Source organism: Phyllostomus discolor, chromosome X (genome assembly GCF_004126475.2).
Source record: "Phyllostomus discolor isolate MPI-MPIP mPhyDis1 chromosome X, mPhyDis1.pri.v3, whole genome shotgun sequence".
Lineage (NCBI taxonomy): Eukaryota > Metazoa > Chordata > Mammalia > Chiroptera > Phyllostomidae > Phyllostomus > Phyllostomus discolor.
Genome location: NC_050198.1, coordinates 39,837,813 through 39,855,049, shown reverse-complemented (window position 1 = coordinate 39,855,049; position 17,237 = coordinate 39,837,813). Strand labels below are relative to the sequence as shown.

The 17,237-nt window shown below is 44.5% G+C and overlaps 1 non-coding gene across 1 annotated transcript; it reads left to right on the top strand.

Annotated features, from left to right (window-relative positions):
- Positions 1–16,526: 16,526 nt before the first annotated feature.
- LOC114505869 lies at positions 16,527–16,652 on the top strand. The gene has a single exon (XR_003685325.1). It is a non-coding gene; the product is annotated as a small nucleolar RNA SNORA27 (small nucleolar RNA).
- The last annotated feature ends 585 nt before the right edge of the window (positions 16,653–17,237 follow it).

Here is a 17,237-nt window from a genome sequence, read left to right as displayed (position 1 = left end):
ATGTGCAATGCCTCCTCCTGGGAAGGTGCCCAATAAGTGTAACCAGACTGGAAGGACATTTAGAGGGGAAAGCGACCAACACCCACATTGACCAGCTGGGGGAGCCCCAGGGAGAAGAAGCCAAGGGCTCCTGATCCCCCAGGCCAGTGCACCTCACATTACCCATTTGATTCAGGTAGTTTAATGCAGCAAAAGTGCCCATGTGGGGAGGAAGGGACATGGGCTCTGATCTGAGGCTGTCCAACATGAAAGGCTTAAAGAGTATAAATAAATAGTTAGGAATGCAGAAAGAGAAAAGGCATGTTGGGAGGCACTACAACCTTCCCTTACCATCACTGCCTAGTTATTGATCATGGAAGACTCCAAATGATGCTGGGCCCAAATTAGAGCCTTCCTTTTGTCAGATCTGCCTCTCACCCACTGAACCCCATTTGCTCCTTTGGTCTAGAGAACTTTCTAGAGTGACCTGAGTAGGGGATAAAGGAAGAGAGAACACAGTGAAGGCCTATCAGCCTTTGTCCTGTACTGTATCCTGTCTCCCAGCAACTCCTGTAAGATGCCTTTTCTATCAAGTTCTGGGAGACATATACCACTGGCTTTGTTCCCTACTGGGTTAGGGGGTAGGCAGAGATGATCAATTCAGGAAATGTTAACTGAGCACCTGCTGAGTCCAAAGGGATGCAGAAGTGAACAAGATAGAGCCCTTATTCTCAGACTCCCACAGAGGAAGCAATAACTCAAGTTCCCCTTGCCTTAAGAGCGAGATCTACAAGCTGAACTCAAGGTCAAATACTACTCACTCTCCACTTCAGTCAACAAAGTTTTATTGGCACTCAGCCACATCCATTCATTTGCATATTGTCTATGGTTGTACTCATGCTACAACAGCAGAGTTGATCAGTTATTGTGTGACCCACAATGCCTAAAATACTATCTTCCCCTTTACAAAGAAAGTTTCCCAACCTATACTTAAGAGTGACTGATAGGCCAACAGGCAAATGAACAGATGCTCAACATCACTAGTCATTAGAGAAATGCAAATTAAAACTGCAGTGAGATACCACATCACACCCATTAGGATGCCTACTAACAAAAAATGAAACAACCAAACCAAAAAATAAAAAATAAAACAGGATGAGACCAATTTGGCCAGCCTGAGAAGAGGAGGAAGGCATTCTAGCTTTCAGGCTGAGGGAACGACCATGGACTGTGACTAGAAATGCTAGGAGATGAAGTTGCAGGGGTCAAGGAGCTTGGACTTAATCACCCCCTAGAGAGCAACATGGTGACATTTGTGTTTAAACAGTGAGCAGAGAGTGCAAGTTGAGGGACCGCAGGCAGATACCAATGGCAAGCTGCTTCTGCAGATCAGGAGAAAGGGTGGGTATGTGTCTGTCTCAGAGAACTGGTTATGGGGATACAAACAAGAAATAGTCTGGAGATGGATCTAGGTAGAATGGACAGTACTTGGCAATTGATTAGATGTGGAGCTAAGAGACTGGGAGCGAGTAAAGATAACTAGAAAGCGTGCATTCTGACCATGGTGAGTCTGAGGAACCTCAGAATTCTAGAAGTCAAGAGATCGATATTGGAAGGGTTTTGGCATATTGCTGCTACTTGAAGTCATAGGAACACAGGAGGATGAAGGATGGGACCTTGAGGATTAAATGGTAAACTCAAAACTAAGGCATCAAGAAAAGCTAGAGAGGAGAGCGTGAAAAATTAGAAGAGTGGTCAGAAGTGTCAGCCAATGCAGAAAAGATGAGGAGGCTGAAGGCCAAGAGAAGATGCCTAGACCGTGAATAGGGAAGTGTCCCTAAGGTCTAACACTCACAAATATGTTTGAGCACCTCCTGTGTAACTGGCCTTGTGCTGGGGCAGGGGATCCACAGTGAACAGTCTAGACAAGAGTCCTTGTGGAGCTCATGGTCCAGCAAGGGAAGGGGACGTAGCCATTAATGGAAGAATTACAGTTCATTACAACTGGGCTATGTGGTCACAGGGAGGCTGCAGCATGAGGCAGTGAGTGCCATCCCAACTGGTGGTATGCTTGTTCTCAAGGCAGATTTCTAGTAATAAAACTTGTATTCTTCATCTTCCCCTCCAAATTTTTCTTTGATGGTGGTCTTCTCAAGGGCATTTTCTTAGACTTTGTGGACCTCCCCAGCTCCCACCCCAGATGATGCTAGTCACACTGTAGACACTCCAGTTTTGTTGAATGGTTTTGGTAGGAGGAGATTAGAGAAAAGACCAAAGATAAATGCTGAGCAAGATGACAGGCAGTGTTAAGGGTAAGCTGGCAGATGGCTGACTTTTGTTCAGCACCTCCTCAGTCATCACATCCCCAAATATACAGATGGAGAGACACATGGACCAGTGTTCTTTCCTTTGATCTTCACAACAAGCTTGTTCATTATGATCTCCACTTTGTACAGGGAAGCCCAAAGCCTGTAGAGGTAGGGTTTTCTCACAACATACAGCTTGTTAGGCCAGAGCTAGACCTCAACCCCAGGCTGGCAGCCCTGTGGCCCAACATTGCTTTCCCCAGTGGTTCACTCTCCCAGGATAATCCTGAGTGGCCTAAGCCCCTTTTTAATGTCTGCACTGGGCAGAAACACTGGATGTATGAGTTTCCTGTGGTGACTATAAAAAATTACTACAAATTTAGAAGCTTAAAACAATGCAAATTTATTCTCTTACAGTTCTGGGGGCCAGAAGTCCAAAATCAGTTTCACTGAGATAAATTCAAAGTGTTAACAGGACTTGTTGCTTCTGGAAACTCTGATGGGAAAACCCATTTTCTTGCCTTTTTCAGCTTCAAGTACCTGCCTATGAGCCTTGACTTGTGGCCCCTTCCTCAGTCTTTACAGTGCATCAGTCCAATCTCTGCTTTCATTGTCATATCTCCTTTTACTCAAGATGTGGACATTTCTGGGGGCTATTATTCAATCTGCCACAATGGCTAATGAGGTGCATGATAAGGGACCCCTCTGGGCCAGTAGTCAGCAGGGTGGGAGTGTCCTGGCAAAACCAATCAAGCACAGAGTTCTATCTGAAACTGAGTACAAGGTACTGAGGCAACTAGCTTAGGAGGTAGCCAGGTAGAGTCACATCTGAAGCCTGCTCAATATGGGCTGATGCACCATAAGAGGGTGCTGAGCAAGATGCTGAGGCATGGAAAAAAATTACTGGGGTCCAGGTATGAGGGGGACCAAACACAAGGTAAGTCCCAACAGGCTCCACAGCCATGAATCCAGGGTGTGGTAGCCCCTGCCAAGCTGGTTGGGGGAGGCAAGCCCCTAGGTAGAGTGGCAAAGGGCTGCCAACCCAGTGCTCCAACCCACCCCTGACAGACCAAGTGCTTTGAGCAAACTGCTGGATCCCTACAGCTGTCTGCCAGACACTATTGTAATCATTCTCTGGTCTAGTTTCATAGCAACTAATGATTTCAAAACTTGTATAGAGATCACTAATAGAATGGTGCTGGCTTATAAGGTACTGAGAAATGTGGGTAGGTCTGCAGGGTGGGTTTGGAAAGGCCCGAGAAGCCTGTGGGCCAGGTAAGGCAATGTGTGTCCCAGCATTGTCTCCAGGCCCAAGACGGACTTGTGATCCTGGAAACCAGCCTTGGGTCCTGGTAGAGGAGACACTAGGATTTGGACATGCCTCTTTGTGTCTTGTTTGGGGCAGGAATTAGCATTTGGAAGAGTGAAGCTCAGAAGCTAAGTGAAGGCTGCCTAGCTAAGTCCATCTACTCATAGCCAACCAAAGGAGCTCCAAATATGGGCCCAAGTGGAACCAAGACAAAGTCTGAAGAGACTGAGCTCTGCAAGAAAGGCAGTGTCAAGACCCAAGGCTCCACATCACTGCTGGCAGTTCAGCAGAAGGCATGCCCGGCCACTGCAGAGCTAAGGGCTTCAGGGGTTTCCACAGCCAGCTCTGGCTCAGACATCTCTGGATACTGAGAGGCGGCTTTCAGTGTGGAGCAGCCAAGAAAACCTTTGACATCTGTAGCCTCTCTGGACGGGGGCTCCATGGGCAGTCTGCTCAGGACCTTTTGACCGACAACTATTACATTGGGAGGCCCATTGCTAATGGCAGCATGTTGGGGACTCTCCCTGGAATGCCTCCTGTCCTCTGCCTGGCTGACTCCCACAAGTCTCTACTTGACTGGCAGCAAGGCCAGGTGAAGCCCCCAATGTGCCCTCCCCCAGGCTGTCACCATACCTGCTCAGGGATTCCTCCACTACTGACACTAGCCCAAGATGCCTGGCTCTTATATCTGCTTCCCTCCAGATGGAGGAGTCCTCCAAAGCAGGGCTTGCTCACAACCTTCCTGTGACCCCTGCAGTACCAGCATAGGCACTGGCACCTTGGAGACTACCTTTCCCTATTCAGCATCAGTGCTCCACAGAGCCAAGCTGAAGGGAATTGAAGGGAAGGCAGAAGCTGCCTTGGGGGTTAACCAGAGGAGTCCTCTGCTGTGATAAGCCACTGGCACATGAGAACCTAGCAATGAGAAAACTGTAATGACCCAGGGCTGAAGGAATCCTCCAGGATCCAAGTTCATGGTCTGGGAATAGTCAGGCTCTACCTACTAGCCTTCTGGAGCCAAAACCTACTACCCTCTCAGCCTAACCTTCCTACTCCAGTATTTGAACTGAATGAGGGCACGTAGGCCAGTCCCCTCATAGTTCAGATCAGAGGGCCAAGACTCAGGGAGGGCTGAGATTCATTCAAGAACAAAAGCCCACCTTCCAGCCAAGATGGAGTCGTAGGTAGATACACTTTGCCTCCTCACACAACCAACAACAAATTTAAAAACAAAAAATAACCAGAACTTCCAGAAAATCAAACTGTGGAGGTCCAACCAAGGAGTTAAAGAAGAAACATTCATTCAAACTGATAGGGGCAGAGACGAGCAGCGGGAGCAAAGAGGACTAGAGGCAAGGTGGCAGCTGGCAGACCAGGTGGTCCCACATTTGTGTGCAGATAAACTGGAAGGAACAACTGGGGAATGAGACAGACCATGCAACCCAGGGTTCCAGTGTGGGGAAATAAAACCTCAAAACCTCTGGCTGTAAAAATCTGTGGGGGTTGTGGTGGTGGTGGGAGAAACTTCCAGCCTCACCAGAGAGTTTGTTGGAGAGACCCACAGGGTCTTAGAATGTACACAAACCCACCCAACTGGGAATTAGCACCACAAGGGCCCAATTTGCTTGTGGGAAGCAGGGGAAGTGACTGAAAGCTGGTGGACAGGCAAACAAGAAGCATCGTTCCCTCTCAGACCCCTCCCCCACACGCAGCACCACAAATGCAGCCATGTGCATTGCTCTACCCTGGCAAATACCATAACAGGCACACTGAGACAAAGAAATATGGCCCAAATAAAAGAACAAATAAAACTTCGGAAAAGGAACTAAGTGATGAGGAGATAGACAACCTATCAGATGCAGAATTCAAATCACTGGTAAGCCGGATGCTCACAGAAAAGTTGAGTATGGTTGCAAAATAGAGGAAGAAGTGCAAGCTGTGCAAAATGTACAGGAAAGCAACAGTGAAGGGAAGGGAACCAGGATCCAAATCAATGATTTGGAGCAGAAGGAAGAAACATTCAACCAGAACAGAATGAAGAAACAAGAATTCAAAAAAATGAAGAGAAGCTTAGGAACCTCCAGGGCAAATTTAACTGCTGCAACATCCAAATCATAGGGGTGCCAGAAGGAGAAGAGGAAGTGCAAGAAATGGAAAACTAATTTGAAAAAAAATAATGAAGGAGAACTTCCCTAAGCTGGCAAAGGAATTAGACTTCCAGGAAGTCCAGAAAGCTCAGAGTCCCAATAAAGTTGTATCCAAGGAAGCACACACCAAGGCACATCATAATTGCATTATCCAAGACTAAAGACAAGGAGAGACTCTTAAAAGTCATGAAGGGCAAGCACCTACATCCAAGATTACTTTATCCACCAAAGTTATCATTTAGAATGGAAGGGCAGATAAAGTGCTTCCCAGATAAGGTCAAGTTAAAGGAGTTCACCATCACCAAGCCCTTATTATATGAAATGTTAAAGGGACTTATCTAAGAAAAAGGTGATAAAAAATATGAACAGTAAAATGACAACAAACTCACAACTCTCAACAACAGAAACAAAAACAAAACAAACAAGGAAACCAACTAGAAGAGGAACAGAATCACAGAAATGGAGACCACATGGAGGGTTATCAGTGGGGAGGGAGAGGGTGAAGAGTGGGGGAAAAGGTACAGAAAATAAGACACATAAATGGTAGGCACAAAATAGAGGTTAAGAATAGTATGGGAGAAGCCAAAGAACTTATATGTATGACCCACAGATATGAACTAAGGGGGAGGAAATGCTGGTGAGGGTGGGGGTGCAGAGTGGTGGGGAATTAAGGGGAGAAAAATAGGACAATTGTAATAGCACAATCAATAAAATATACTTTAAAAATAAGAACAAAAGCCCATTCATGAAACAAGAGCTATTACAATGACAATCCCTTCCTGGACTTTTCTGTCCAGTTCCTTCCAAAAGACTTTGGCCCTCTCGGTCACTGCCAGGTTCCTGTGCTGAGGAAAGGAGTGAGGGAGGGACACTGACAGGAATGAACACTCCGCCACTGGATATAAGATGCATATTGTTATGGGTTGGGTTGCATTGTGTCCCCCCAAAAGATTATATTAATGTCATGACCTGCAGTACCTGTGAATGTAAGCTGATTTGGAAATGGGGTCTTCATAGATGTAATCAAGTTAAGATTAGGTAATTCAGGTGGGCCCTAATGCAATATGATGGTGCTGTTGTGAGAAGAGAAAATAGAGACACAGACACATGAGAAAACCATGTGGACTTGGAGGTACAGATTGGAGTGATGTGGCCACGAGCCAAGGAATGCCTGTGGCCACCAGAATCTGGACAATGCAGGAAGGATTCTCCCTTAGAGGCTTCTGAAGGAATGGCCCTGCTGACACCTTGATTTCAGACTTCTGGCCTCCAGAACTGGGAAATGTCTGCTGTTTTAATCCCCTCAGTGTACGGTGCTTTTTTGTGGCCTCCCCAGGACACTCTGAGACATTTTCATAAGCATCTCCTAGAAGGCTGACAGCAAGTCAGAGGCAGAGGCCTAACCATCTTCCCATTCCAATGTCAGTGCCCCTGTGTTTCCATTCCTGACCTGCTGCTTCCACCCAGTCATGAATAAAAAGAACTCCTCAGCTTCAAAGCACTTTGGACATACTAATTAACTCTTGGTTAATTGGATGAAATAACATGAAACTAGTGACATCATCTCAATTCTGTGCCCAGATCTAGCCACAAGCTAAGTCTGGTGACTGCTGGGCTATGAGCCTCATCTTGTGGTAACATGTTGTGCCTTTCACAAATGTTCCATGGAACACTGGTCAGGAAGGACCCCTACTCCTCTCAGCTCCACAGGCTTCAGAATGGCCTGCTATAGGGGACTCCTAGCCAATCAAGCACACGTGGCCCAAGTGGTTTCTATGATTAAGCATGTGTGTGTGTGTGTGTGCGTGTGTGTGTGCGTGCGTGTGTGTATGCCACATACCTCTGCACTGTCCCATATCACCGAAATGGTCTTACAGGCAGCTCTAAACAACAGCCTACAAAAACCGAGATGTGCCTTCCAACATTCCAGACAATGAACCTCTGGGGCTCTGTGACCCTCAGGGCCTATGCATCTCCTGTTTTGTAGAACCCAGAAGAAGAATTCCTCTCCCCTTCATGTTCAGGACCCCAGCAGGTGAGCAGGACTTGCAGTGGAAAAGTAACTGCTTACAGGCCTGGAGGTAGGCCAAGTCAGAGGGAGTAGAGATTCAGACTGAGGCTTATAGGTCATGGCAGGGAAGGGCAGGGCCGGAGCTGTCCTTACTGCACTGAGGTCTGCAGTAGATAGACAGTGCACAGGCTGTGGTGCTTGGAGTCAGGGGACCTGGGTTGCATGCAGTCCTGACTTTGACTCTGCCATGGGTGAACCTGGATGACAGCAACAGCCCTGTCCCAGATCTCCCTGACTCCATTCAGGCTCCCCTTCATCCTTTACCTAACACCTGGGAGCTCTGAGCACCAGGCAGGTCTGCTTTTGCCCTCACCTGTGTGCCCCAGCAGGTGGACTGGAACACCATCGGTGGTACAATGGCCATTATTGTTCAATAAGAAAGAAAGGAAGGCCATCCCTGCTCAATTCTCTTCCAGTCTTTCAGATCATGGAAAACAAAACTCTGAATCTGGTGCTCTTGTGTGTATTTAACTTTGTATTGAAGCAAGACACTAAAAAGAATGTCCACACTGTACATAAGTATACACTTTGATGACAGCTCACAAAGAGAACACATCTGTGTAAAAGCACCCCAGAAGCCTTCTGGCCAGGTCCCCTCCTGGTCACTACCTTCCCAAGAGTAACCACTATCCTGATATCTAGCAGTGGAGATTAGGTTTGCCCACCTTTGTATTTTACATAAATGGAATTACACAGTATGTGCTCTTACACATCTGGCTTCTCCCCAACAACATTAACATTGAATTAACATTCAAATTCTTGTAGTTGTAGTTTATCCTCCCTGCTGTGGAGTATTACAGTACATGGAGACACCACAACTTGTTCTTTCTATTCTAACAGGCATTGGGGCTCCTTTAGGCTATTATAATAGTGCTGCTATGGCTATTTCTGTGTATGCTTTTGTTGAACATATATATTCAATTGTCTTGAGTGTATACCTGCATGAGTTTACTGGGACTGCCATGACAAACTACCGCAGTTTGGGTGGCTTATATAACAAAATGTATCACCTTCTAGTTCTAGAGGCTGGAAGTCCGAGATCAAAGTATTGGAAGTTTCAGTTTCTTCTGAGGCCTCTCTGCTTACATTGTTGATAGTCATTTCCTCCCTGTGTTTTCACATGGTCTTCCCTCTTTGTGCCTGTGTCCTGATCTCTTCTTATAAACAACTATATTGAATTAGGGCCCACTCCTGTGACTTCACTTCACCTTAATTAGTTCTGCAAATACCCTATCTCCAAATACAGATAGTTTCTGAGATATAAGATGGCTGAACACTTCATTATATGAATTTTGTAGGGGACACAATCAACTCCTAACAATACATGAAAGTGGATTGCTAGGTGACAAAACATATATATTCCATTTTAATAGAGAAGGTCCAGAGTGGTTGTACCACTAAGTGGTTGTACTCTACTTCCAGTAATGTATGAGGGTTCTAGTCGCCCCCACATCCTTGCCAACAGTTGGTATTCTGTCTTTTAAATTTTAGATCTCATGATTTTAATTTTCATTTTCCTGAGAACTAATGAGACTGAGCACCTTTTCACATGCTGGACCATTTGGTTATGTTCTCTGGTGCAGTACCTGTTCAGATCTTTTACCCACTCTCCTATTGGGTTGTCTATTGTCCATCTTTCTTGTTGATTTATACAAGCTGTTCATTTCTTTCTTTGCTTGTTTGCTATATTCTGAATGAGCGTTTTGTTGGAATTCTGTATTGTGAAGATTTCCTCCCACATTTTGGGTGGCCTCTCATTTTCTTAGCATTGTGTTTTGATTAATGCAGCTCTTTATTTTCATATAGTTCAACTTATCAAATTTGTATTTTATACTTAACAGTTTTTATGTCATATTTAAGAAATCTTTGACTACTCCAAGTTTCCAAAGATATCCCCCTATATTTTTTTCTTTTTGTTTTAATGTCAATGCTGTGTAATAGGTGCCTTGAGCACCTCAAAACAATGGTAGGAACATGAGCTGTGGTGCCCTAGGAGGTGCCATTCACCCAGGCTGGGTTACAAGTTAGTTCTGGGGAAGATGAGTATTGAAGGGTTTGTATGAGTTGCTTGTAGCTATAAAGGACATTGGCAACTATAAAGCAGGTCTTAGCAGCTGGACCTTCCTGAACTGTGATGCCTTCACTCTATAGGGTCCCCTCCCCACATTTAGTCCTAGTTTCTACATGAGGGGTTCAGTGGAACCACAGATTCAAAGTAGCAGGTATACCCAATGGTGTGTTCATGTGGCACTACAGGCACACCTGCACCAAAAACTCACTGCCAGGCATTTGCTGAGCCAGGCCTGGGTTGGGCCTTGGTCCTGGCTCAGGGATGCAATACAGAATGAGAGACAAGCCCCATTCTCACCACTATCTGTGATGCAGTCACTTTCTTACTGTCTTCCCTGAACTGTCGGAAGCAGAGACTACTGGCTGTACCCAGCCTCTGGGGACAGCTGGCCAGGGTGAGTTGATCAAGAAACTCTGAAAAAACTGAAAAATTCAAGTGGGGAAGACATATAATTGACAGAACCAGAGCAGGACATGGCCATGATGCACTTGAGCAAGTACAAGCAAAGATAGGTATGTAAGGTGATGTAAAGTAACAGGAAGACACCTGTGGGAGGTGGTGATCTTTGAGCTGAGACAAAAAGAGGATTTAGGTAAAGGAAGGGGCTTCCATGCCTGGGGATCAGAGTGGCTTGGCTGGATGTGGGAGTACAGTCCCTGTAGGGTCAGATCCTAAAGGCTTTGAATATCATTTAAGGATTTGCTTCTAGGTATAAGTAGGAGATGAAGAAGGGAAGTTGTGGGAATTGCCTTAATGGGACTGGTTTCCTATCACACACCTTGCCTTTGAGAAGTCTGGCAAGTTAGACTCTTGTTCCAGAGTCTGTTGGAAGCCCCTCCACTGGCTGAATGACCTTGGCAAGGCACCCTAACCTCAGTTTCCTCAATCGTAGAGTGGGAGGGCTCTACCTGGTTCACAGGGTGGCTGAGACAAGCCAAGGACACCAGTGCACACTGCACTAGGCCAGGGAAGGTCATGCCTAGCCCATGTGGGCTGCGTGTGCACAAGGCTTGGTTCCCTCACGGGGACCCAGTTGCCTCCAGCCTGTTGAGGACAGTGGTGCCCCATTGTCAGTGGTTGGGCTTCAGAGGGATTGCCAGCAGTTTGGGTCTGACCCGTCAAGGTGTGTGAGCCCTGGCACTAGTAGGCAGAGGAAAACACCCTGCAGATCTGCCCAAGGCCCAGGTGGAGGACTTCCATGGTGCCATGTTGGGCAGCCCTCCCACTTCCCTGTATGTTTTTCTTCAAAAATGTTTGTTGTTTTACCTTTTGCATTTAAATCTGTCTCTCCAGTCTGTCTGGAAATATTTTTAAATATACTGTGATATATAGTAGGGATCCACACACATTATTTTTCATATGGATACCCAACTAAGTAATGCATCCTTGCACAGGTGTCATCTAGGTTGTATTAACTTTGATTGCCCTAAGTAATAGCCAATTTCTTCCCTGTATAGTTATATTTTTCTCCTTACAATTAATAAACAATCTTCAGGAGATAATTCAAAACCACGCAAATAATTTGTATAAAACTTGCCCCCTCCCCTAGATTTAGTATCCATTGATGATTTCTGCAATGATTGCAAATTGATAAGAAAAGTGTTTTTAATGTCATGTTACAGATATTTACTTCCCTGCACTGTGGTGCTAGCATTTCATTAGATTCTCAAATACTTGCTTGTTAAACCTTCTACTTTAACAGTAAGAGAGCAGGCCTGAGCTTTAAAGCATTCATCAGGCAACAATATTTTAAATAATATGTCATATTATTTCCTTTTTATAGTAATTTTTATGGCTACCTTCTATCTATGACAAGTGACACTAGTTTTCCATTTATAATAGTAACATCAAGCTTACCTTTTATGTAAAAGTATGTGAATTTTAAAGAGTCAATTTAAGTAACACATTGTATATGTGGTACTTGGACATGGGGAAAAATGGGGTAAATAGCATGCCAGTGACTAAAGAGCAGGAAATACTGACCTCCAACAACATGGCCTAGCTCTTTAGAGAGACATGTAATATCTTCCCCAGTTCAGTTCTCACCCACATTCCAAAGCTCACCCGTGGCAGGTGCCTCCTAAACATCATTCCCTATCAGACACATACTATAAAAGAGCTACATTTGCAATGTTCAAGAAAATGAATGAAAAATTCAAAAATATTGACAGAGAACAGGACTGAAATCATGCAGGGGTGTCCAACCTTTTGGTGTCTCTGGGCCACACTGGAAGAAGAGTTGTCTTGTGCCACACATTAAATACATTGCAACACATGATGACAAAAAAGTATCATAATGTTTTAAGTAAATTTACAATTTTGTGTTGGGGTGCATTCACAGCCATCCTGAGCCACATGCAGCCCACAGGCCACAGTTTGGACACCCCTCTTAGAGGATACCCTCTGACAACAATGAAATTAAGCTATAAATTGATAGCAACAACAAGATAGCTGGAGAATCTTGGCATGTTGGAAATTAAGCAATATGCTTCCAAATAACTCTATGTCAAAAATCATAATGGAGAGTAAAAAATATTTTGAATATTTTAATAAGGAAAATACTACATATCAAAACTTGTAGGATACAGTCAAGATCATGCTTAGAGGGAAATTTTAGCCATAAATGTGTGTGGTCAAAAAAGAGAAAAGGCTAAAATTAATGAGCTAAGTATATCCCTCTCAAGAACTTAGAAAAAAAAGGAGTAATAAACCCAAAGAAAGAATGAATGAAGGTAAGGACAGAAATTAATGAAAAAGAGAAAATACTATTTATGGTTTGACAAGAACACTTTAAAATTATCCCTGGCTGGTATGGTTCAGTAATTGAGAGCCAGACTGCAAACCAAAGGGTCACTAGTTTGATTCCTAGTCAGGGCACATGCCTGGGTTGCAGGTCAGGTCCCCAGTAGGGGGCACGTGAGAGGCAACCACATATTGATGTTTCTCTCCCTCTCTTTCTCCTTCCCTTCCCCTCTCTCTAAAAATAAATAAATATAATCTTTTAAAAAATAAAGTATTTTAAAAAATTAGTAAATAAAAAGTAAAAATTCAATCAGCAATTAAAAGTCCTCCCCACCACCTCATTACGGTCAATTTTATCTGCCAACTTCACTAGGCTACAGTTCCCAGTTACTCCGTGAAACACTCTTCTAGTGTGGCAATGAAGGTATTTTATAGATCAGGTTAAAGCACATAATAATTTGACTTTAAGGGAAATTATCCTGGATAATTTAGCTGGGCCTGATTCAATTCATTGAAAGGACTTAACAGCATAGCTGAGGCTTTCTTGATGAAGAAATTCTTCCTGTGGACAGCAGCTTCAGCTCTTAACAGAGGGTTCCAGCCTGCCCTTCCTCACAGCCAGTGCTATATATTTTGGGTTTCCTAGCCAGCCCCCACCATCATGTAATCCAGCTCCTGGCAATAAATCTCTTTATATATCTCCTACTGATTCTGTTTCTCTGGTTGAACTCTGACTGATACTCCTAACCCCAAATAAAACTTATGGGCCCAGATGATTTCAGAAGTGAATTCCACCAACATTCAAAAAGATTCCAATCTTACAAAAAGAATGCTCTGTAGAGAATAGGAAAATAAGGAAGGCTCCCTAATAGGAACAGAATGGAAAAGAAAAATGACAGACTAATCCCACTGATAAGCATAAATGCAAAAAGAAGCAAAACAAAAAAATCAACAAAATATTAGCCAAGTGACCAGACCATAAGCAAAGGATCTGATATCAGAATCAAGGGTATTGGTGCAGGGGTGCAATTGCAAACCCAGTCTCACAAGACCAATGGTATTAATGTAAATGGTGAAATTCAATTTGATAACAGCAGCACACTGACAGTCAAACTTTCTAGTGAGACACATTTTTAGTCAATGTGTACATCCTTCAGTTACCTTCATATCCTGGGTATCTTTGACACTTTCATGCTACAGGACCCAAGGCTGAGAATCTGAGCTGAGGAAGATTTTTGGCCTCATGACTGTTTCAACTCCACCCCTGCATTCGTCCCCTGAAAATCCCCACCTCACTCAGGAGTCACAGTCGTCAATCTGCAGCAAACCTGAGTTTCTGGGGACATTTGTTAAAGATGTGAATCATTGGACCTCATTGCTAAGCTGAGAATCAGAAGTTCTGCAGGAGGAGCCTGAGCATGTGTATGTTTCAAAGGTTATCCCAGACTCTCCTACCTTCTAGGGCTTTGAGAGCCAAGTAGCTGTGTCTCCCAGGCACAAGCTAGTTACTTTCCTGAAAGGCTCTGGCTGCTTTGGATGGCTGTCCCAGCTCAGCCACTCCTCAACTGTGTTGCCTTGAGCAACTGACCTCATGGCTCTGAGATTCAATGTCATCATCTTGACCACTGTAGAATTCTGGCCTATAGAGGAGGAAAGGGTCACTGCTTTTATGTCTTCCAGGTAGGGCCCCAAATGTGTTGATGATCTCTGGGAAACAATGGTGGATTTATTTGGGCAGTCTGGAGTCCAGGGGGCCAGCTGTGCCTTAATCGTTCCCAGAAGATGCAACACTTCTGTCAGGGGGGCTCAGTGGAAGCTAAGCCATAATCTCCTCCTGCCCCCTCACCAAAAACAGAGAGCCATGGAGCATTTCCTGGAGGGTCTGGTGAGCTATAGTGTTCACTGTCTTTGTGAGCAGTCAGATATTCAAAGTCAGACTACCCAAATGCAAGTTGTCCCCTGATTTGTTTAGAAATATGCTGATAAAAGCCAATCACATATTTCTTTTTGAAATGTGGCATCTTGCACAGATGTTTAAACTCTGGCATAAATGGCAAGTTGCATCAATGTCTCTTATATTTAAAGCCTGCAGGATTCCAATAATTTAATTTTGACCACAAGAAGAAATGTTACAGAACAAAAAGGGGGCTAAGCACCCAGAGGGTTTTCCTAAGATATTCACTAACTGAGGCACTTGGTATTGTGCCTGGCACACAGTAACCCATCAATAAATATTAGCCTTACTATTAGTATGAATAGCTTGACTCTCATAAATGCCCCTTGGTTCCTGATTCTGCATGTAAATGGCTAATTGAGCATGCTGAATCCAGTGAGGTAATAGACATGGAAGTTAGGAGTCCAGGCTCTGGAGTGAGACAGCCAGGGTCAAATGTATTACTTGCTGGCTGTGTTATTGTGAGCTTCAGTCTCCTTATCTATAAAATGGGAATCATCATAGTATTTACCTTATAAGGCTGCTTTGAAGTCTGAATTGCCACCTTCTTTCTTTGGATGGGTGAAATATTTTAACCCCTTCAAACTGAGGGAGGAAAGGGCTGGTGGAGGCCTCTTTTGTTGAAGCTGGGAATGGAAGCCAGGGAAAAAGGAGATGAAAGTATAACCCAGCCTACATCAAAGTGGCCACAAGATGAGCTAATAGAAGATGGACAAATGTGACTCCATGTTTACTTAGCTTGATGTGGAGTCTTGACTCCATAGAGAAGCCCCCCCCCGTGCCATTTTCCTGACCTCTTCCCCTCCTTCCCAAGCTCCTGGAGTAGGAGGCCCCCTCTTTTATAGTTGGCTTACGGCATTTGAGCTTCTTATCTCCATTTTAAAGCACCTGCTGACCCTCTCCCCTCCACCTCTACCTTTTTCCCTGGGGAAATATAATAAATAAATAAAGGCATTTGCCCTGGCTGGTGTGGCTCAGTGGATTGAGTGCTGGCCCAAGAACCAAAGGTTCAATTGCAGGTTCAATTCCTAGTCAGGGCACATGCCTGGGTTGTGGGCCAGGTCCCCAGTAGGGTGCATGTGAGAGGCAACCACACATTGATGTTTTTCTCCCTCTATTTCTCCCTCCCACCCCCTCTCTAAACATAAATAAATACAATCTTTAAAAAAAAAGAAATCAAGACATTTGTCTTGGGTTAAAAACTGTGAGCTCAACTTTTACATGTAGGGATAAGCTACAAAAAGCATTGATCTGATGGTGGTTTTTCAATGACAACAAATTTCCTCCTTCCTTCCCTCTCTTGTTCTCTCCCTCCTTTTTGCAGTCATTGACAGAGCAGTTCATGTCCCCTGTAGCCACAGCCAGGGGCTAAGATCTGTGACCTGAACAAGTGCTCAACCACCCCAGGAGAACATGATTTGCCTTCCACTTTTGCCTCCTCCTTCCTTTAGACCTGAAGCTCAAGGAAGAATGGAAATCCCCTCTAAATGGGTATAGTCTCTGCCATATCCAGGTTCCCCTCCAGTTTATTTTTTGCAGACTATCTCTTTCAATTTTCTCCCAATTTCCCTCTACCCTATCCCCACTGGCTCCCACTCCATCTCAGTGGCTCCTCTTCCCTGTGACACTAGTTCTCCCCTCAGGACTCAGTGGCTTGTTAAGTCTCTTGGGCATCTTTGTCTCCCCTACCAAACATAGCCACCTAGGACCTGAGCCTGGCACAAGACAGGCATCTGGGGCATGCACGTGAGCTACCTGAAGCCTGCCTCCAAGTGTCATTTCTCTCTGTCCTATATCACAAGAAGAGGGACAAAGTCTGAAGTTCAGGGAATACCTTCTGGATGACTTCATACAATTTTATATAATTTGGGTTTTGGGATAATTTTGACTTTTAAAATGTAAATTTAAAAAGCACAGTTTAACCTGTTTTAAGAAAACAGCACACCCCTCCACCCTTTTACTTTGCCAATTGGACTTATGTCTTTATGGTGATTCAAGTGGGGCAAAGGAAATATCCTTTTAAAACTCAAGCAAACTGAGTGTTTGTCTTGTATTCTGTCAGGGGAAACAAATTGAAAAAAGAAAACACCATGTATTTACTGGGTTTCTACTTGTGAATAAATATTATTTTCGCACAAATGTTGACGGCCCAAATACAGTAATTATGCAAGGACAGCTAATGGCTGGTTCCCCTGCCATCCATGGTGTAATGAGTTCTGTGTGAGGGGTGGGGTTGTACTATGAAGTCCCACCACCAGGTTTCAGTCTGTGTTTTGTGTAGTTGTTTTATTAAAGAGGAAGTATATATTCAAGAGATTGTCACCTCCAAGTTTCTCTTTGGGGAGGGACCCACTTGTCCATGGATGTTGTCTTGGACTAGAACCCAGCAAGCAATGTGAGCCCTGTGTGCCACCTCCTTGATGGACATCCTGGGCCAATGCAGAGAGGACAGTGATGCTGGGGGGCACCCATTTGTCGCCCTCTGCTTTGAGTTATGAAACCTTGACATTTGAAAAATTTCATCTCTGTTTTCCTTCTATACTGGAGATCATCCCATTCCATTGCTTCAGTATTTACTGAGTGCTTAGAACGTGCCAGGACCCATGCCTGTTACAAAGACGCAGGGCAGGAATGGGAGCTGGTTTCTGCATTCTAGAG